The following is a 14,941-nucleotide window of genomic DNA, read 5'->3' on the forward strand; positions in this document are numbered from 1 at the left end:
GACCCCCGCCGCCCCCGGCCCCGCCGCGCCCCGCGGCCCTCGCCCGCCCGCCGGCCCTGCCGCCGCGAAAACCTGGAGCTGGCATCCGCCGCCCGCTGGAGGCAGCCGGCGCGTCGGCCCGCGGCTCCCGGCCTCCTCCTCCCGAGGAGGCGGCCGGCCGCCCCCCGCTGAGCCCGCCCCGCCGCGGGAGCGGCGCCCGTAGCACCACGGCCCCGACGACGCGCGCCGCTCGGAGAGCCGCGAAGGCGCGGGAGCGGCGAAGGAAGAGTGGGCGCGGAGCCTCCCGCGGCTCGAAATACCGGCACCCTGAATTTCCGAGTACAGCTATTCCTCCAGACTGCCGAAGCTGCGCTCCCGCTGTGGAGGCGCAGACGATAAAGGAGAACAGGCAGTCCTCCACCTGTGCTTGCCTCTGTTTTCAGGAGGCACTATGGCACCCAGGTGCCAGGTACCTGTGCTGATGGCCCTGCTTGGTCTAGAACATGGACACTCTTTTGTTCTCCTCCGTGCTGCTCCTCATCGCTGTTTTCTTTTCCTCCCTGCACAGGCAGTGTGTGTGTGGGGAGAATACTACAGGTAAAAATCCATAGGTTCTGCTGGGCCAAAATATGCGCTTGTTAGCATCAGACTGCCCATTTTTTAGAACCGAATGTTTTTTCCCTATTTCTATTTTCCTGTCCTCTGACACAGGTGGGACTGAAAGCACAATTCATGCCACCTGCAGTTTTTAGGGCTGCAGGGTGAACAGCTCAAGGGAGGAGACACACAACTTGCTGCTCTTCGCTGGCAGAAGAGATAGGATAGGATGCACAAGATGAGTGGAGCCATATTTATTTCCTATTTCAATGCTTAAGTTTTGCTATGTTCCAAATCTGCCTAGTTTTGGCCTTGTTTCTTCCCCCAGCTCCTCCTTAGCAGTTTTGTTCCTGTATATACTAAGGTGGGGATATTTGGTGCAGGTTTATTCCTAGCTGAGACAAGGCTTGGGGCCAACAGGACTTGACAGGATCATGGTATATCCTGCTTTTACCTTTCTCCGAAAGAGGGAAAGTGTTTCTCATTTCCTCTCTCCCCCTCGCAAACCCCATGACCCCTTTGCGTCTCTTCCTCCTGAGAAAAGATCACACACTTGAAGAATGACACGTGCAAGTGACCTATGCTCAGAAACAACTTTTGGCTGTAATTATATTTGCACTCTTCCTATTTTTTTTTTCCTTCCCAAACGCAGAAGTCCTTATTCAGGCACATTCAGAACTACAAAATCCTAGAAATAACAGCAATCACAGAAGCAGCTCTCACCCTCTTTGCACACTGCACATTCTTTTTTCCCCAGAGAGAAATCAAAGTTATCACATGCATGTGTGTCTTCTGCACAAAGAAAAACCCAACTGTGAGCCTAAACAGGATGCTATCAACCTGCCTCTAGAAATGGTTTCAGCAATGCTGTTTTAGGAAACAAGCTTCTAGAACAAATCATACATGGATAAAAGCCAAATCTTGGGAATCCAAAGAAAAGGAAATTCTCCCTGCTCTTCCCAGTCAGCCAACATGACATCCTCCTTGTCAAGTTCATGGTCCTCTTGAAAGCAAGATATTTTGCACTGCTCCTGCCCTGTCAGATCGTTATATATATCTATATAAGTATGTATATATAAAAACTCATGTCCCACTCTCCTTTGCAGGTTCCTACTCAGGCAGAGTGGTGAGCCCAAGCTATAAGCACAGAGGTTGTGCTCATACATTTGAGTGGAAGAAAACTGGTAACTCAGCTATTGCCCCTGCCACAGAATCACAGAGCAGCTTCTTTTGCCCATTCTGTTTGGACTAAATTGTCCACAAAGAGGGACAAAAATCAGTGGGAACCAGTAAGGATGGTGCTCCTACAGATACAGCTCCACTGATGCTGTTGCTCCTTACTCCTCTAATCATTCTAAGGAATGATGCAGAATATTTTCTTGAAAACATTACGTAGAGGCAGAGGAAGTTTTTCAACAGAAACCCTGCAGACCCTTTGCAGGCTGTCTTCCCTTATAAAGTCCCTTCTGTGGCTTTTGGTCTGTTTCTCAAAGACAAAGCAATGAAGAAATGGATGTTAATAAAAGCTTTTGGGGGAGCTAAGCAGTGGGAAAACAGACTCTTCCTGCTTGTCAGTCTTCCTGCCTCAGCTTTCACAGGGGTCTCTGACCTCCGTACTGTCACTGTCCTCAAGTCTGGGCACTGCACTAGCTGGCTAATGCTGCGTGACCTGAGCTGCCTCTCCTCACTGACCTCTCTTTTTCATGCTTTTACTCCACCTCATTGTCAAACCACAGTCTGAAAAGAGAAAAATAAATGGTTATTTGCATAGGTATTCAAGAAAAAATAATTATTTCTCCCTGGTAATAAATTCTTGGTAAGTTTGTCTCCCTGCAGCTGTCAAATATTAACACAAAAGTACACACTCCCTGGAATGCTACATTTGGATTTTTGTAAGATACACGAACCAGGAACCTGAAAAATTATGACTCTGGCTGTATGAAAAATACTGACTATGGATCTGGTAAACACACAGCACACGCTATGCAGAGAAGTAAATGCCACAGTAAAAAATCTAACCTTTTGCCTTGTGTGTTTAAACCTGTCACCTCAGAGAAGTCCTTATAAAAACTTGGAGGGGAGCTCTTCTCACTGATGAAGAAGGAAAAAGTCTGAGTCCACACTCACTCTGAATAGATCTCATTGCATGGATTAAGGACAAACTCAGCAATGCAGGAAAGAGTCAGCCTCAGGAGGGGGCAGTTCTGGGGCTCCCTGACCCAGCTGTAGTGTCCCCATTCCTACGCCACACTCCTCCAATTACTGCCAAATCGCTGGCCTGGCAAAGCAGCTCACCCCTCTGCTGCTCCTTTGTGAGGCACTGAAGAGCACAGGTGTGCACAGCAAAAGGACAGCAAAAGGTCTGGTGGAAGTCCGTGGAGTAAAAGTAATAAGGTTTGAAAATAAAGCAGAGTTTTCCAGAGAAAAACTGCAGGTAGCAGCCAGCAGAAGTGAGGATGATAGCCTTTTGCTCCAAGAGAGCAGCTGTGAAGGGAGGCATTCGCTCCAAGAATCATAGAATCATAGAATCATAGAATCACCAAGGTTGGAAAAGACCTAAGAGATCATCCAGTCCAACCATTCACCTATTACCAATAGCTCCCACTAAACCATGTCCCTCAACACAACAGAAGCGTGCTAGCAGGCCAGATGCACCACAGAGGCCTGCAAGTTACAGCATCAGGTGAAAAGCAGCTTTGTGGTATGATCACATTAGAGAAAGAGGACAATCCTCTTTCACTCAAGCTGGTTATTCCTTCTCCAGGCTAGTTACTCCTTGTCCACATCCTGGAGGAAACAGAGAATGGGGAACGCCTGGTGGGGAAATCCCAGTCAGCTCAGTTGATGTTCAGACTGGTAAGACAATTCATGTGCTTATGACTTGGTTTTTCAGACTAGAAATCCCTTTCTGCAAAGACAGACTCACACGGCAGCACTGCACACACTTCCATCTGTCAGTACTCCAAGCAGAAGTTGCTGACTAAGACTGAAATCCAGCAAGGGCCTAGTCACATTGAATAGGCTGAGTAACCTTGTGTGGTTCAAGTATTACATATTACAGTCAAGTAATACTGTTAAGCTACATGACACAGAAGCTTTTGCAATAAGCAAAAGGACCAGCTCTCATTTCGTGAATTTGAGACCCTCTATTATGGGATATGTTGCTGGTTAGAAAAACAGACACTTTCATGGCAGTATCCCCAGTTATGAGAGGTTTTCCTTGATTTGGGTCTCTAGCATATAAACAAATATAGAAGTAGTGCTAGAACTACTAGTACTAGCTAGAAGTACTAGTACCAGTAGAACTACACAGTACAGTGCTAGAATTATCGCTGTGGTTGCTACTTGAAAAACTAGAGGAAAGATATCTATATGGGGACATGTCCTGGATTCTCTGCAAGGTGCTGACCAACACCTTGCACAGCTGTAACAGTGAAGCTGAATAATTTATCTTCAGTTTATAATGAATTTTGTATATGACAAAGAATTCTGAATGTCATAGTGAATTCTCCGGTTGACTATCATGATCACCCCATTTGACCAGAAGTGAGAAACTAGGGAAAAAATATCTGTTATGACACTGAACATATTGAAGACATACCTTAGCATCACCTCTAACTCACATGTACTGGCAGAACTGTGACAGTCACAGCATATTCTGACACTACCTCCATTTATTAGGCCACATTCTGCTAAGATAGCTTGTCACCACATTTACCACAATCACATCCGATCTGTAAGTTATGTGTGCTCGTATCACCTCTCATCTTGATGTAAATACAGAGATACACTTCAGCTTTTTGCGTTTTAGCTCTTCTGCCTGAGAAATTAAGATAATTAAGGCTGACATTTTTATAAAAAAAGTCTCTACCTAGTCATGTTATTGATGCCCAAATTCAAAGTCATGCTGTAAATCTTCTGGATGCTGTAATGGTCAACAGCGTCCCCCAACAAATTAAGGCAATCCTCTTATATAGGTCTGTTCACACGAATCAAGGAATTGGGCAACTAATTTTTTAGTAAGTACACATTAATGCATCTGCAAGACCCAGAACCACTGCTAAGTTCAAAGTAAGTCCATGTTCAAACCATGCTTAAGGATCCCTACATGTTACTGCACACGAGTAATTGGTAAAAATGGCTTCAGGAAATAACGTTGGCCAGGCTGTGTGTAGCCTCATACCCTGATCTGCTTCAGCAGTCTTTATTGCAGGAATACAACTTGTGCTTCACTGCATGAGTCTGGACTAGTAAACCCAGATGAAACATCACAATCACTGACTAAATACGCAGTGTTTTTCTCCTCATTCATCTATCTTATCTTACCCCATACATTGCTTGTAACACATACTTGTTGTGTTATGCTCAGCTTGGCCTTCTGTGGTATAGATCTTAGGATTGTTATAGATATTTGTGTGTAAAGCATATGATCTCCTGGATTAAATAGCTATCACATGTTTACTTGTAATTGAAGGGACATGACTCGTTGACCTAAGCAGTCTTTTCTAAAACCAGGTTTATGCTGGAATTCAACTTCTGTGCTTTCCAGACGTGAATTTCTTGGACAGCTGAAATAGCAGATATGAAGACTACTTACATGATTTTATAAGTATTCTGTCTGCATACCTATGGAGAGGTGGAAAACCTCTCCTGAATAGGAGAGTGTGACCATTTCCTGTGAGAGTCCTACTTTATCTATTTTCTTATTCTGCTATTCTTTTATTCACTTGTCCTATTCCCTGCTTGTCCTGAAATTACAAAGGTATTCTGATGGAACCCTTACAGAATGCTTAATGAAATACAAACCCATATAATTTTACTGATCTATTTCTACTAAAAAGCTAAAGCTTTCTTTCAACATGCACTGGGCTGTTTGTGTAGCATGGATTACATTCTTTGGAGCATATATTTGTTTAGTTTATTCTAAAGATCAGGAGCATGGATGAAATCTCACAGGAGTAGATCCGGATCATTTTATTTGAGACAAAAGGTGACAAGAAATATTGGTGTATGCATGATGGAGAAGGGGAAAATGTTGGAAAGTCTGGAGAACTTGCAACAATTTTGGAGCAGGCCCCTTATAAATAATAAATAAGTTATTGTGGAATCTGAGACTTGCAACAGTACAAACGCAAAAGTGAAGTGGTGTAATCCAGCAATCTCAGCTGATACAGCTGTTCATACACCACACTGAAGTGTGTAACAACTCAGAACAACCCTGTCCTAGTCCTAATTTTCATACACAATATGTAAATGTGAACCAAGCCTGACAGACTTTAAGTCTACCTATGTGCAAGCTCTTCCTGCTCAGAATCAGCTACAGCAATCTGTCACCTGAGTCACTAAACACAATAGCAAGATGTGCTTCCATTTCTTTGCAGCCTATTCTTCATAACAGGCAAATCTTTAGGAACTGCATTTCTGATCTTGATGCTGTGGCACAAAAGCTACTGTAATAAGAAATGGCTTCACCTGTCAGCCACACTGTCAGCACAATTAATAACACTAATAAAGATACGTTCATAATCTGCTAATAAAGGATCATTAGATACATGATGACTATTGTGTTCTTCAACGTAGCTCTTTTACATGGACGCTAATTGAGTACACTTGATTTCAACAAAAATAACTACTATAAATTTCAATTTACAAATCTGTTCCTAACCTTTAAACAGCATAGGGTGCTGCCTGCTCATGTAGGGAAATCAGCTATTAATAGGTTACTCCTGCAAAACATTTACCAGAAATACAAACTAGTGTAACACTGCCTACAAGACAGCTTGGAAGAATGCACTTCAGGATGATGCTCTATCATGTAAATGACACTGAGCTGGGTGAAAACTTCCCTGTGCTACTGAAATGTTTGTGCTCTATACCATGACTTGCAGTGCTTGGCAATGGACATCTGTATGTTCAGAAAGATTCAAGGATTACACCAAGGAAACACAGTACGTCACATAAACGTTTTTCATGTCATTCATTTTAAAATTATTCAGGCCGCAAAAGCCAATGATAAGATAGCAAATATCCAAACATGAGTTGTCACTACATCTCAGATGCAGCTCCTCTGCATGAACGTATTGTCATACAGTCATCATTATGGAGATTGATTTCAGGATAAATTTGACCTCAAAATGACCATGAGCTATCAGAGTGCCACACCATGAGAACGAAGACTGGATATATGGAAAAAGTTCTGCACCAGAAGGCAGTGGGCATGGAACAGTCTGCTCAGGGCAGCAAGCATGGCCCCAAGCAGCCCGAGTTCAAGAAGCATTTAGACAATGTTCTCGGACATACTGTTTGAATTTTGGGTGGTCCGTATGGGGCTGGAAGTTGGATTTGATCTTTGCAGACCCCTTCCAACTTACGATATTCTGTGATTGTATGAAACAAAACAAAGCAAAACAAAACAGCCCAGTAAATGTCAAATAGGGTATTCCTCATACTCTGATATTAACTGTGGTCTCCTCCATTCAAGAGAAACAATGACAAGCTGGCACAGGTTGAGAGAAGAGCTATGAGGAGGTAAGGACAGCTAGTATCAGAGAAGAGACCGGGGGGGGTGAGATGGATCAGGCCAGTGATCCCTGTGGCTGCCAGCAGTGAGCATGTAGGGCATGTAGTAGCCTGGGCCACAAGGGCTGGGGCCTTCTGCTTTCTCATGACAAAAATCAAAGGTATAATACTGCTTTCAAGGGAAGTACAAGAGAGCATTCCCACAACTAGAGAAAACCACTGAATACAATGCAATGCAAACTGCTTCATCTAATTTAATAATTCTATCTTGAGATGCAATGAGACCAAAAAAACTAGCATTGTGAGTCCTCAGAAGAGCATGGACTTGGAAGAGGTGACTGCAGGAAACCACATCTCCAGACCAGCCCTCAGTACAGAGTGGCTCTGCTGTCCTAGGGAAGGATGAGAGCCGGAGATGGAGGCCCCTCTCCTCAGCTGCCTGTCACCAGGCTGGCGTGGAAGCCCTGTCCTGCTGAGTGGAAGAGGCCACATGTGGCAGGCATCCACACACCTTCCGAACTTGTTCCTTCTATTGTGTCAACAAACAATAGCCTCGGCCCTAATCTATGCATCTGCTCAGGGTTGCTTCATGCCTTTACCATACTGCTTCCCTAACTTGATTTACCTCCTCTATTTTTTTACAGATTTCTAAACCATCAGATTACTTCTCTGTGTTCTGCAGACAGTGAGTAAAAAGAAGAAAAGCTATCACTGAAGTGTCAAGTGTGTAAACTTCGAGATTTAATACTGTTACTTTCCATACATTGTCTCTAAGAATTTACATGATTTATAATGTGAGCTGGTGGTTGTCTTCAATGAACAGCACAGAGCTCACAGCCAAAGATTAACCCCATCCCACCAAAAGTGATGCTGAGTCAACATACCTTCAATAGTGCCAAGTTCTGCGTTTCTCTTCCTGTAAACTGTAAATACTTTCAATTGCCTGTGGAAATCTGAACTAGCACTAGTGCTAGTACATAAGTTGTATTACATGATGTTAGACCTTATATTTATGGCATTTTGTTGCCACGAACTTACTGAACGTGCAGGAGATATTCAATCCCTGTCTGGATGCCTATCTGTGCAACATACTGTAGGGCACCTGCTTTAGCAGCGGGTGCTCAATGATCTCCTGAGGTCCATTCCAACCCCTGGGATTCTGTGATTCTCTGTATGTTTTTTGGAATATACTGAGTGGATAGATTGCACTTCAAAAATTCAAAATATTGACAGATATACAAATGCAGATACATACCTATTAAGTAAGGGACTTCTTCGCTTTTTCAAATTACACTATCAGATTTCAAGAACTAAATCTCAGAACTACTCAAAGAATTAGAATTACCTTAGAAAATGATTGTTCAAATCGTTTGTTATCAAAACAATTAAGATAATTTAAAAACTCAATCTTTATCACTAATTAATACTTTGGCACTATCTGGCTTACTTATAAGTTGGTCAACTCCATGCTGCACTATGTGTATTAAATTATAGCAACATAATGAATTTTTTTAACAACTTGTTCTGTTCCAAATTAGTACTACAGTGCTTTCATTTATTTATTAATTTTTTATTAGACATCTGAAAACTCTGACATCACTATGAATATTAAGCCTACGCTTGGAATCTGCTCAAACATTTTGGGGGCTAATATTACATTGCTGGGAAGAAAAGCAACCTCTGCTATGGGCTGCATAAAAATAGGCTATAATCATGCCTAATAGGGACCAACACTATGTCCACTAAGAGTTAAAATCATATGCAAGATGTTATCAATACCAAACTTAACCAGCTGCAGTGAAAAGTATCAACTCATACAATGCAGTTCTGCTAGCTAAATGCTGATTGCTACAGCCAAGCTTCTTACCAGGTATCAAGCTTATATAATAAATCAAATGTGGGGTGCAATGTATCTCAGTAATGCAGATGCTTAAAATCCAAAAAATTATGAACATTACTATATTATTATCTAATAGATTTCTCCCCTGAAAAGCTTATTTCTCTACATAGAATATAAATGGATTCAAGGTGAGTTAATCTAGAGATATAATCATCAGTGATCAGAAGTCATTGTGAAATGGAAATAAAGGTTACTAGCAGGAAATACAGTTGAGCAACTGCATTGCATGGCAGCAAGCCAAAACGAGTGTATTCCTAATGATGTGTTAATAACTTGGGAAGTAAAGCTGGAGAGCGGGTGACCAGCGAGTTTCACCATGAGAAAAGCTTTTACACTCAGTTTAGCACTTCTGCTCACGACCAATCATTTTCAGTGGCATTTATGAATCCACTTCTTTCATAAGAAAACAAATATATTAATAATGTATTTTGATGCTTCTCTTCACATAGAGCAGTTCTTTCGTCATGGTGCTTTCCAGCATGCTTACCAGTCCCCGTGAATCCACCGGCTCCGTCAGTCGATAAGTTGTCATTGACCTGAGCCTATGAGAAATGCCACAGGGGCAAACAACTCACATCTCCAGATCTCATGAAACTACCCCAACCTCAGTGATCCTTCACAAAAGCAAAGGCAGAAAAAAACCAACCACCATTATAAATTACCCTGCAGTACAGATACCGTGGCCATGTGTCGTTTCTTTGAGAAGCTGTCATTCTGACCTTTTAGAGCCCGATACAATTCCCTCCTTCCAGATCCTACCACAACTATGGGTTTGTACAATTTGAATAAAATGCCCCATGAGCACTGATGCCAATACGTATGAAAATTAGCATTTACCTATCAATGCACTGTGGCAGTCTTGAATTTCCCTAAAGATAAAACTGAAAAGCAAGCAGCAGATAACAACTTCCTCCTTCTCCATGTGGAATGACGTAAGTAAAAGTCTAAGCTAATAGGTATGTTGTCAGTGTATTACTGACAACACACACACACACACGCACAAGAATGTTGGTTTTTTGGTACGAATTCACCTCACATGGCTCTGTTTCCTTCAAATCCTTTATCTGTTCCTTCTCCCAGAAGAAAACTTCACTAATAAAAATAAACCTTTGCTCTGTGTGCCAGACCCACGTGTGAGTGAATGTTTTTGCACTCTGTTGGTGGCATATCTTGTATGAGAGTTCAGAAATAATTACCTTGTGAGTTTTAAACTAAGAAATTAAAAGTTGAAATCCAAACCTTCTTTTAATGACTGAGTCTTTTCAAAATAGGAGACAAAGTACATGGCCAAGTTAAGCTATTTTAGACAAACATCAGCTTGAAACTTAAAAAAGATCATTGTAGAATGCTGCAATCAGGTTACAACGGACTTTATGAAAATAAAATATTTGTTGGTGATCACTGTATTTCCTCAGTGGCGGATGAAAATTGCAGTCAGCTTTCATTCTAAAATAAGGATGGGGTCTTTACATATTGCAAAATTATGATAATTAGTTTCTCAGAACTCGGAACAGGAAACAGCAGTTAACTGATGGGACATATACATGTTTGTTGTCCTTCATATCTACAGAAGGACATATTCAGATAAAGCTTTTCAGAGTATTGTGTCTAAAAATATGTCCAAGAGTGTCTCAACTTTTTGAAAAACAAACCCAAAATTCCAGTAGGTTTAGAGCAACTTTTTGTAGGTAACATTATGCTTGAAATCCAGAAGTCACACACTGAAATTTTTCAAAAAACTGGATTGACAAACACTGAAAAGCCATCATTTTTCATAATCTTCCACCACCAGCTAAGCCAAATTTATTAAGTTTATGAGAATCCAGTAGAACACCACAATCTCATTCTGATATTACATTAGAAATATTTGTCCATTCATAGTCCACAACATCTCCTCCAATCTCCAGCACCACTTCAAGCCAGAGACTTGATCTACGTTTTTCTCCTACGCCACTTCTAGATAAATCACATTCATCTTGATCAAAACATAAGTTGAATTGTCTCTCATAAACACTCAATATTATCTTTTTTTTTTTTCCTATCATGGGTTTCTTAACTGACTATGCATGGTACACTTGCCACTTTCAATTTTTGGGAATGCCTATTTTGCTTTCTCCATGACCAAATTAATTTTCTTACGCCAAGTGCCAAACTCCCATTTTGCAGCCCTACCCTCATTTGCATTTTTGAGTTCCTTTTACTCTCCCAGCTACTTTATGAGGTCTTCGCTGTGGATCCCAACTTCTTGTACTAAAAGAGTTGTCTGCATACTGAACTGCTTACAACATACATGTTCCCAAGAATCCTGCAACTAAGAAGACAGATACCCCTTTGAAGAGTACCTAGATCTGTGGTTACACACAAAGAACAGCTTTCAAACTTGAAACTAACAGGTTAAGTTCAAAGTATCTGTTTATAGGTTTGAGCAATTGGAGTCCACCTGCAACTTCCAGGAATTTTGCCATGCTGCTTCACTGTTCAAGATGGACCTCGCTCTTCCATATTCCCCTTCCGGGGGATAGAAAGTGGCATAAAAGAAAAAAAAAAAAAAGGACCTGTAGTTCCTATGTAAAAATCCCTCAGAACCTCCATTCAAGCTACTAAAAATCAGCAGAAATTTAGCATGACTGGCTGTGCTGCAAAATGACAGCACAGTGATGAGGTTAACTGCAAGAGAAGATGCATCCTCACTCGTGTTTTAATCCTTAGCTCCTGACAGGCCAGACAGCCCAAATATGAATTATTGCAGGGGTGACAGAACTGGAAAAATGACAGAGGTTCGCTTTGAACTTAAACAATCTGCAGCAAAGGACTCAGTACAGTCCCCAGATTTTGCTGAGCTGCTGATGGGTGATAGAGCTGCTAGATGGGAGACACACATCTCTCCACGGCAGCTCAGACAGCGCTGGTCACAACAGCGACTGCCTCATTGCAGTCAGTAGCAAGGCAAGGTCAAACAGCTGGTGCAAACTGAATACATCCTGGTCTACAATTGCTCTGGAACACCACTGAAATTTTTATTTAGATGGCTATCTTTAGAATAGGAGGCAAGTGCATTAAGCAATACTACCTCCCTTCTCTTTCTCCACCCCAGTCTCTTTTACTCACTTTCCATATCTAATTGTCAGAACTCATCTATCATTTTTTGAAAGATACATTCTCTAATTCTTATACACTCCTTTCTCAAAAAAATTGCTTTTCTCTTTTCTTTAAATGACCTCTACTCTTACTTTCACTCTTTTTACTTCCTTACTTGGGACCCTTCCATACCTGCCATCCACAGCGACAGTCAGTGCTGGCAGCGTCAGAAAATCACACAGATGATTTCACAGAGTTGTGTAAGAGCTCGTAACCACTATAAAAGAACACAATAAACTTCCCTAAACCCTCCCTCCCCAATTTTCATGCTTATGAGATGAAGCTGTCAGTAGAAGTCTGTTTTCCTTTCTGACACAAATGATACACATTTCAGGAGATTGCGCTGAGTATGTAATTACCTAGCGACAGGAGCTAGCCCTTGAAACTCTCCTTCCTGATTTATGGGGCATAGAAATCTCTCCGTCAAAGGAGGCAATAAGTAAGTCTTCCATTTCCTGAAAAAGTTAAGTTCAGAGATCAGTACATAAAATCCTAAGGAGCAACTCCATTTTTCGGTGTACCTTTTAAGTGGCAAATGAGGATTGGAATGATCTCTAATAAAAGAAAAGCAGACACTCCCTACCCTCAAATACATCTTTCAAGACTAACTTGATTAGAAAGTTCTTGTTTAGAAAGAACCTGGAGTACTCAGAACAGAAATGAACATACACTTGCTAGCTTGTTGTTATTAGACAGAGCGTGTTGTTGGATATCTCCCAAACAACCACTGTTGCTGAAAAATCAGGTTGAAAACAAGAAAAACATTGCAGATATTCTGGCTGCTGGATTACTGGTTTTTGCTCAAACAGAAATACATACTCTTAAAAATGCTTTTCCTATCTTTCAGAGCCCTCTTTGTAACTTAGCAGTAGATGTAGTTATCATCAGCAATAATAATCAGTGCATTTCTGTTGGAGTGCAGAATGAATAACCTTCAACCTAAGGCTGAAGGCCAGGTGGCTAACCTGAGAGAAGCAATTTACATTGCTGCTTTTCAAATGCATGTTATGCCGTATATTTAATTAAAAAGTTTTAGATTCCAAGTCTGTAACGGGGAAATAAATTAAACATAATAAACGTGACTTATGGAGATGACCTCATAGTTAGAGCATAGGAGGGACTTGGCAATGGAACAAACAACTCCTGGAGCAGTTCCAGGACAACAAACTCCCTTTATTTTTTTCAATTAGATGATCTAACAGACCCCGTGATGATCCAGCACAACAAACAAATTGTCTGAGGACATGCCAAATAGTAAAAAATAAACACTAAAACATGAGTTTTGGCTCTTAGTACCAGGAATTCACACTCATTAAAAGGGGGCTTTTCTGCAAATAAAATCCAGTACTGTAATTTGGAGTACTGGATTCCACTCTTATGACTACAGTAAGATCCTCTTGTTCTAAAAAACTGACAGAGCTCATTGCAAGAGATTAAGAAGTAGAGCACAGGGATCTGCCATTCATCAAAGATGTGAAATGTTTACCAAGCTTCCAATTCAGACACATTTCAGTATTTAGGAAGAAGACAGTTCAAAAGAAAAAACAAAAGAAAAACAAATCCTAAAGAGGATTGTCTAAGAACTGATCACTGTGTAAAAACTGCTCATGTGTTTGATTTTCAATTTTGACAACATAGCACAGAAACCTGAGAAAAAAGGTACGTGCACACACACTCTCCTGGGCATGCAAGCATCTAGACTTTAAAACAATAAAAATGTCCAGCCCAGAAGTAAGCTATAGGTGAAATAAAGCCATAATATATGCAACACAGGAAAGAAACAAAAGCAGTATACTAGTGGGAATAAAGTGCTGCACAGGACAGAGCTGCCTGTCTCCCAGCGTGGCCCAGCGCACAATTCATGCATTTGAAATGCATTTTCCCCCACTTGCTTTCTCAGCTGAAAAGGTAATGAAGTCTCAACAAACAGACTTAAGCTCAAACATCATTAATTCTGCTATTAAGGTATATCACTCAGAGGTTCTCCCACTTATATAGTTATCAAGAGCTTGGCAACAAGACATTCATAATTCATTTCTCTAGAGAAGGAAAGAAAGACCGGATTTTTATTGCAGATCACTGGCTGTGTAATTCTGTACAGTTTCAAACACCAGAACAGCAGCAACAAGACAGAAACCCCAAAATAAGAACACAATAGGCTGCTGCCAAAATAGCACCAGCAATTATGCTATAGGTCCACACAACAGAATGCATCAATCAATCATCCAAAGTACTGCTTCTGATAAAAATTAACAAAGGCCTTCAGAATATGATAATATCAAGCACCTCTAAGACTTCAGTGAAGCCACAGCATCATACTATAAGTATGCCAGTGGAACCATATACAAAGCACAACCAAGAGGTGTCTGCTCCAAAAGCTAGGCTGAAGAAGGCCTGCTCCCTGTAGCCATTCTGTACTTTCTTTATTCCAGTCCTCTTTACTGCCCTACTCCTTCTTTGTCCATGATGTCTTCACTGCCACACGCATCACTGGTCCAAAACCCATGTTGCCGTATGTTCAGCATGCTTTCATCACAACAAGCAGTTATGTATGACTTCTTCCAAAAGCATAGCCAGTATGAGATGTGGGAGTCTGCATTTTGGTCACAGAAGACATGTGCCTGGTTGTTTGATGGGAAGTGACTGTAACACAGGAGACTCTCCCGTAGGCTCTTGAGGACATGTAGATGGTAGCCTGCTCCAGCTGGAAATGGGCATCACCACAGACAGCAGAGTGGTTTTGGCATAAGGCACAATGGGGGGGGGGGGAGTTAAGTTGTACATCCCTCTTGAATATAAAAAAAAAGG

General features: G+C 41.4%; 1 protein-coding gene across 1 annotated transcript in view; it reads right to left on the reverse strand.

The window, feature by feature from the left end:
• GNAL (G protein subunit alpha L) overlaps positions 1–14,941 on the reverse strand; it is a 179,755-nt gene that overhangs the window by 116,448 nt on the left and 48,366 nt on the right. The window lies entirely within an intron of this gene.

This window comes from Lagopus leucura, unplaced genomic scaffold (assembly GCF_019238085.1).
Source record: "Lagopus leucura isolate 7727_CA_CO unplaced genomic scaffold, USGS_WTPT01 Super-Scaffold_100002, whole genome shotgun sequence".
Classification (NCBI taxonomy): Eukaryota; Metazoa; Chordata; class Aves; order Galliformes; family Phasianidae; genus Lagopus; species Lagopus leucura.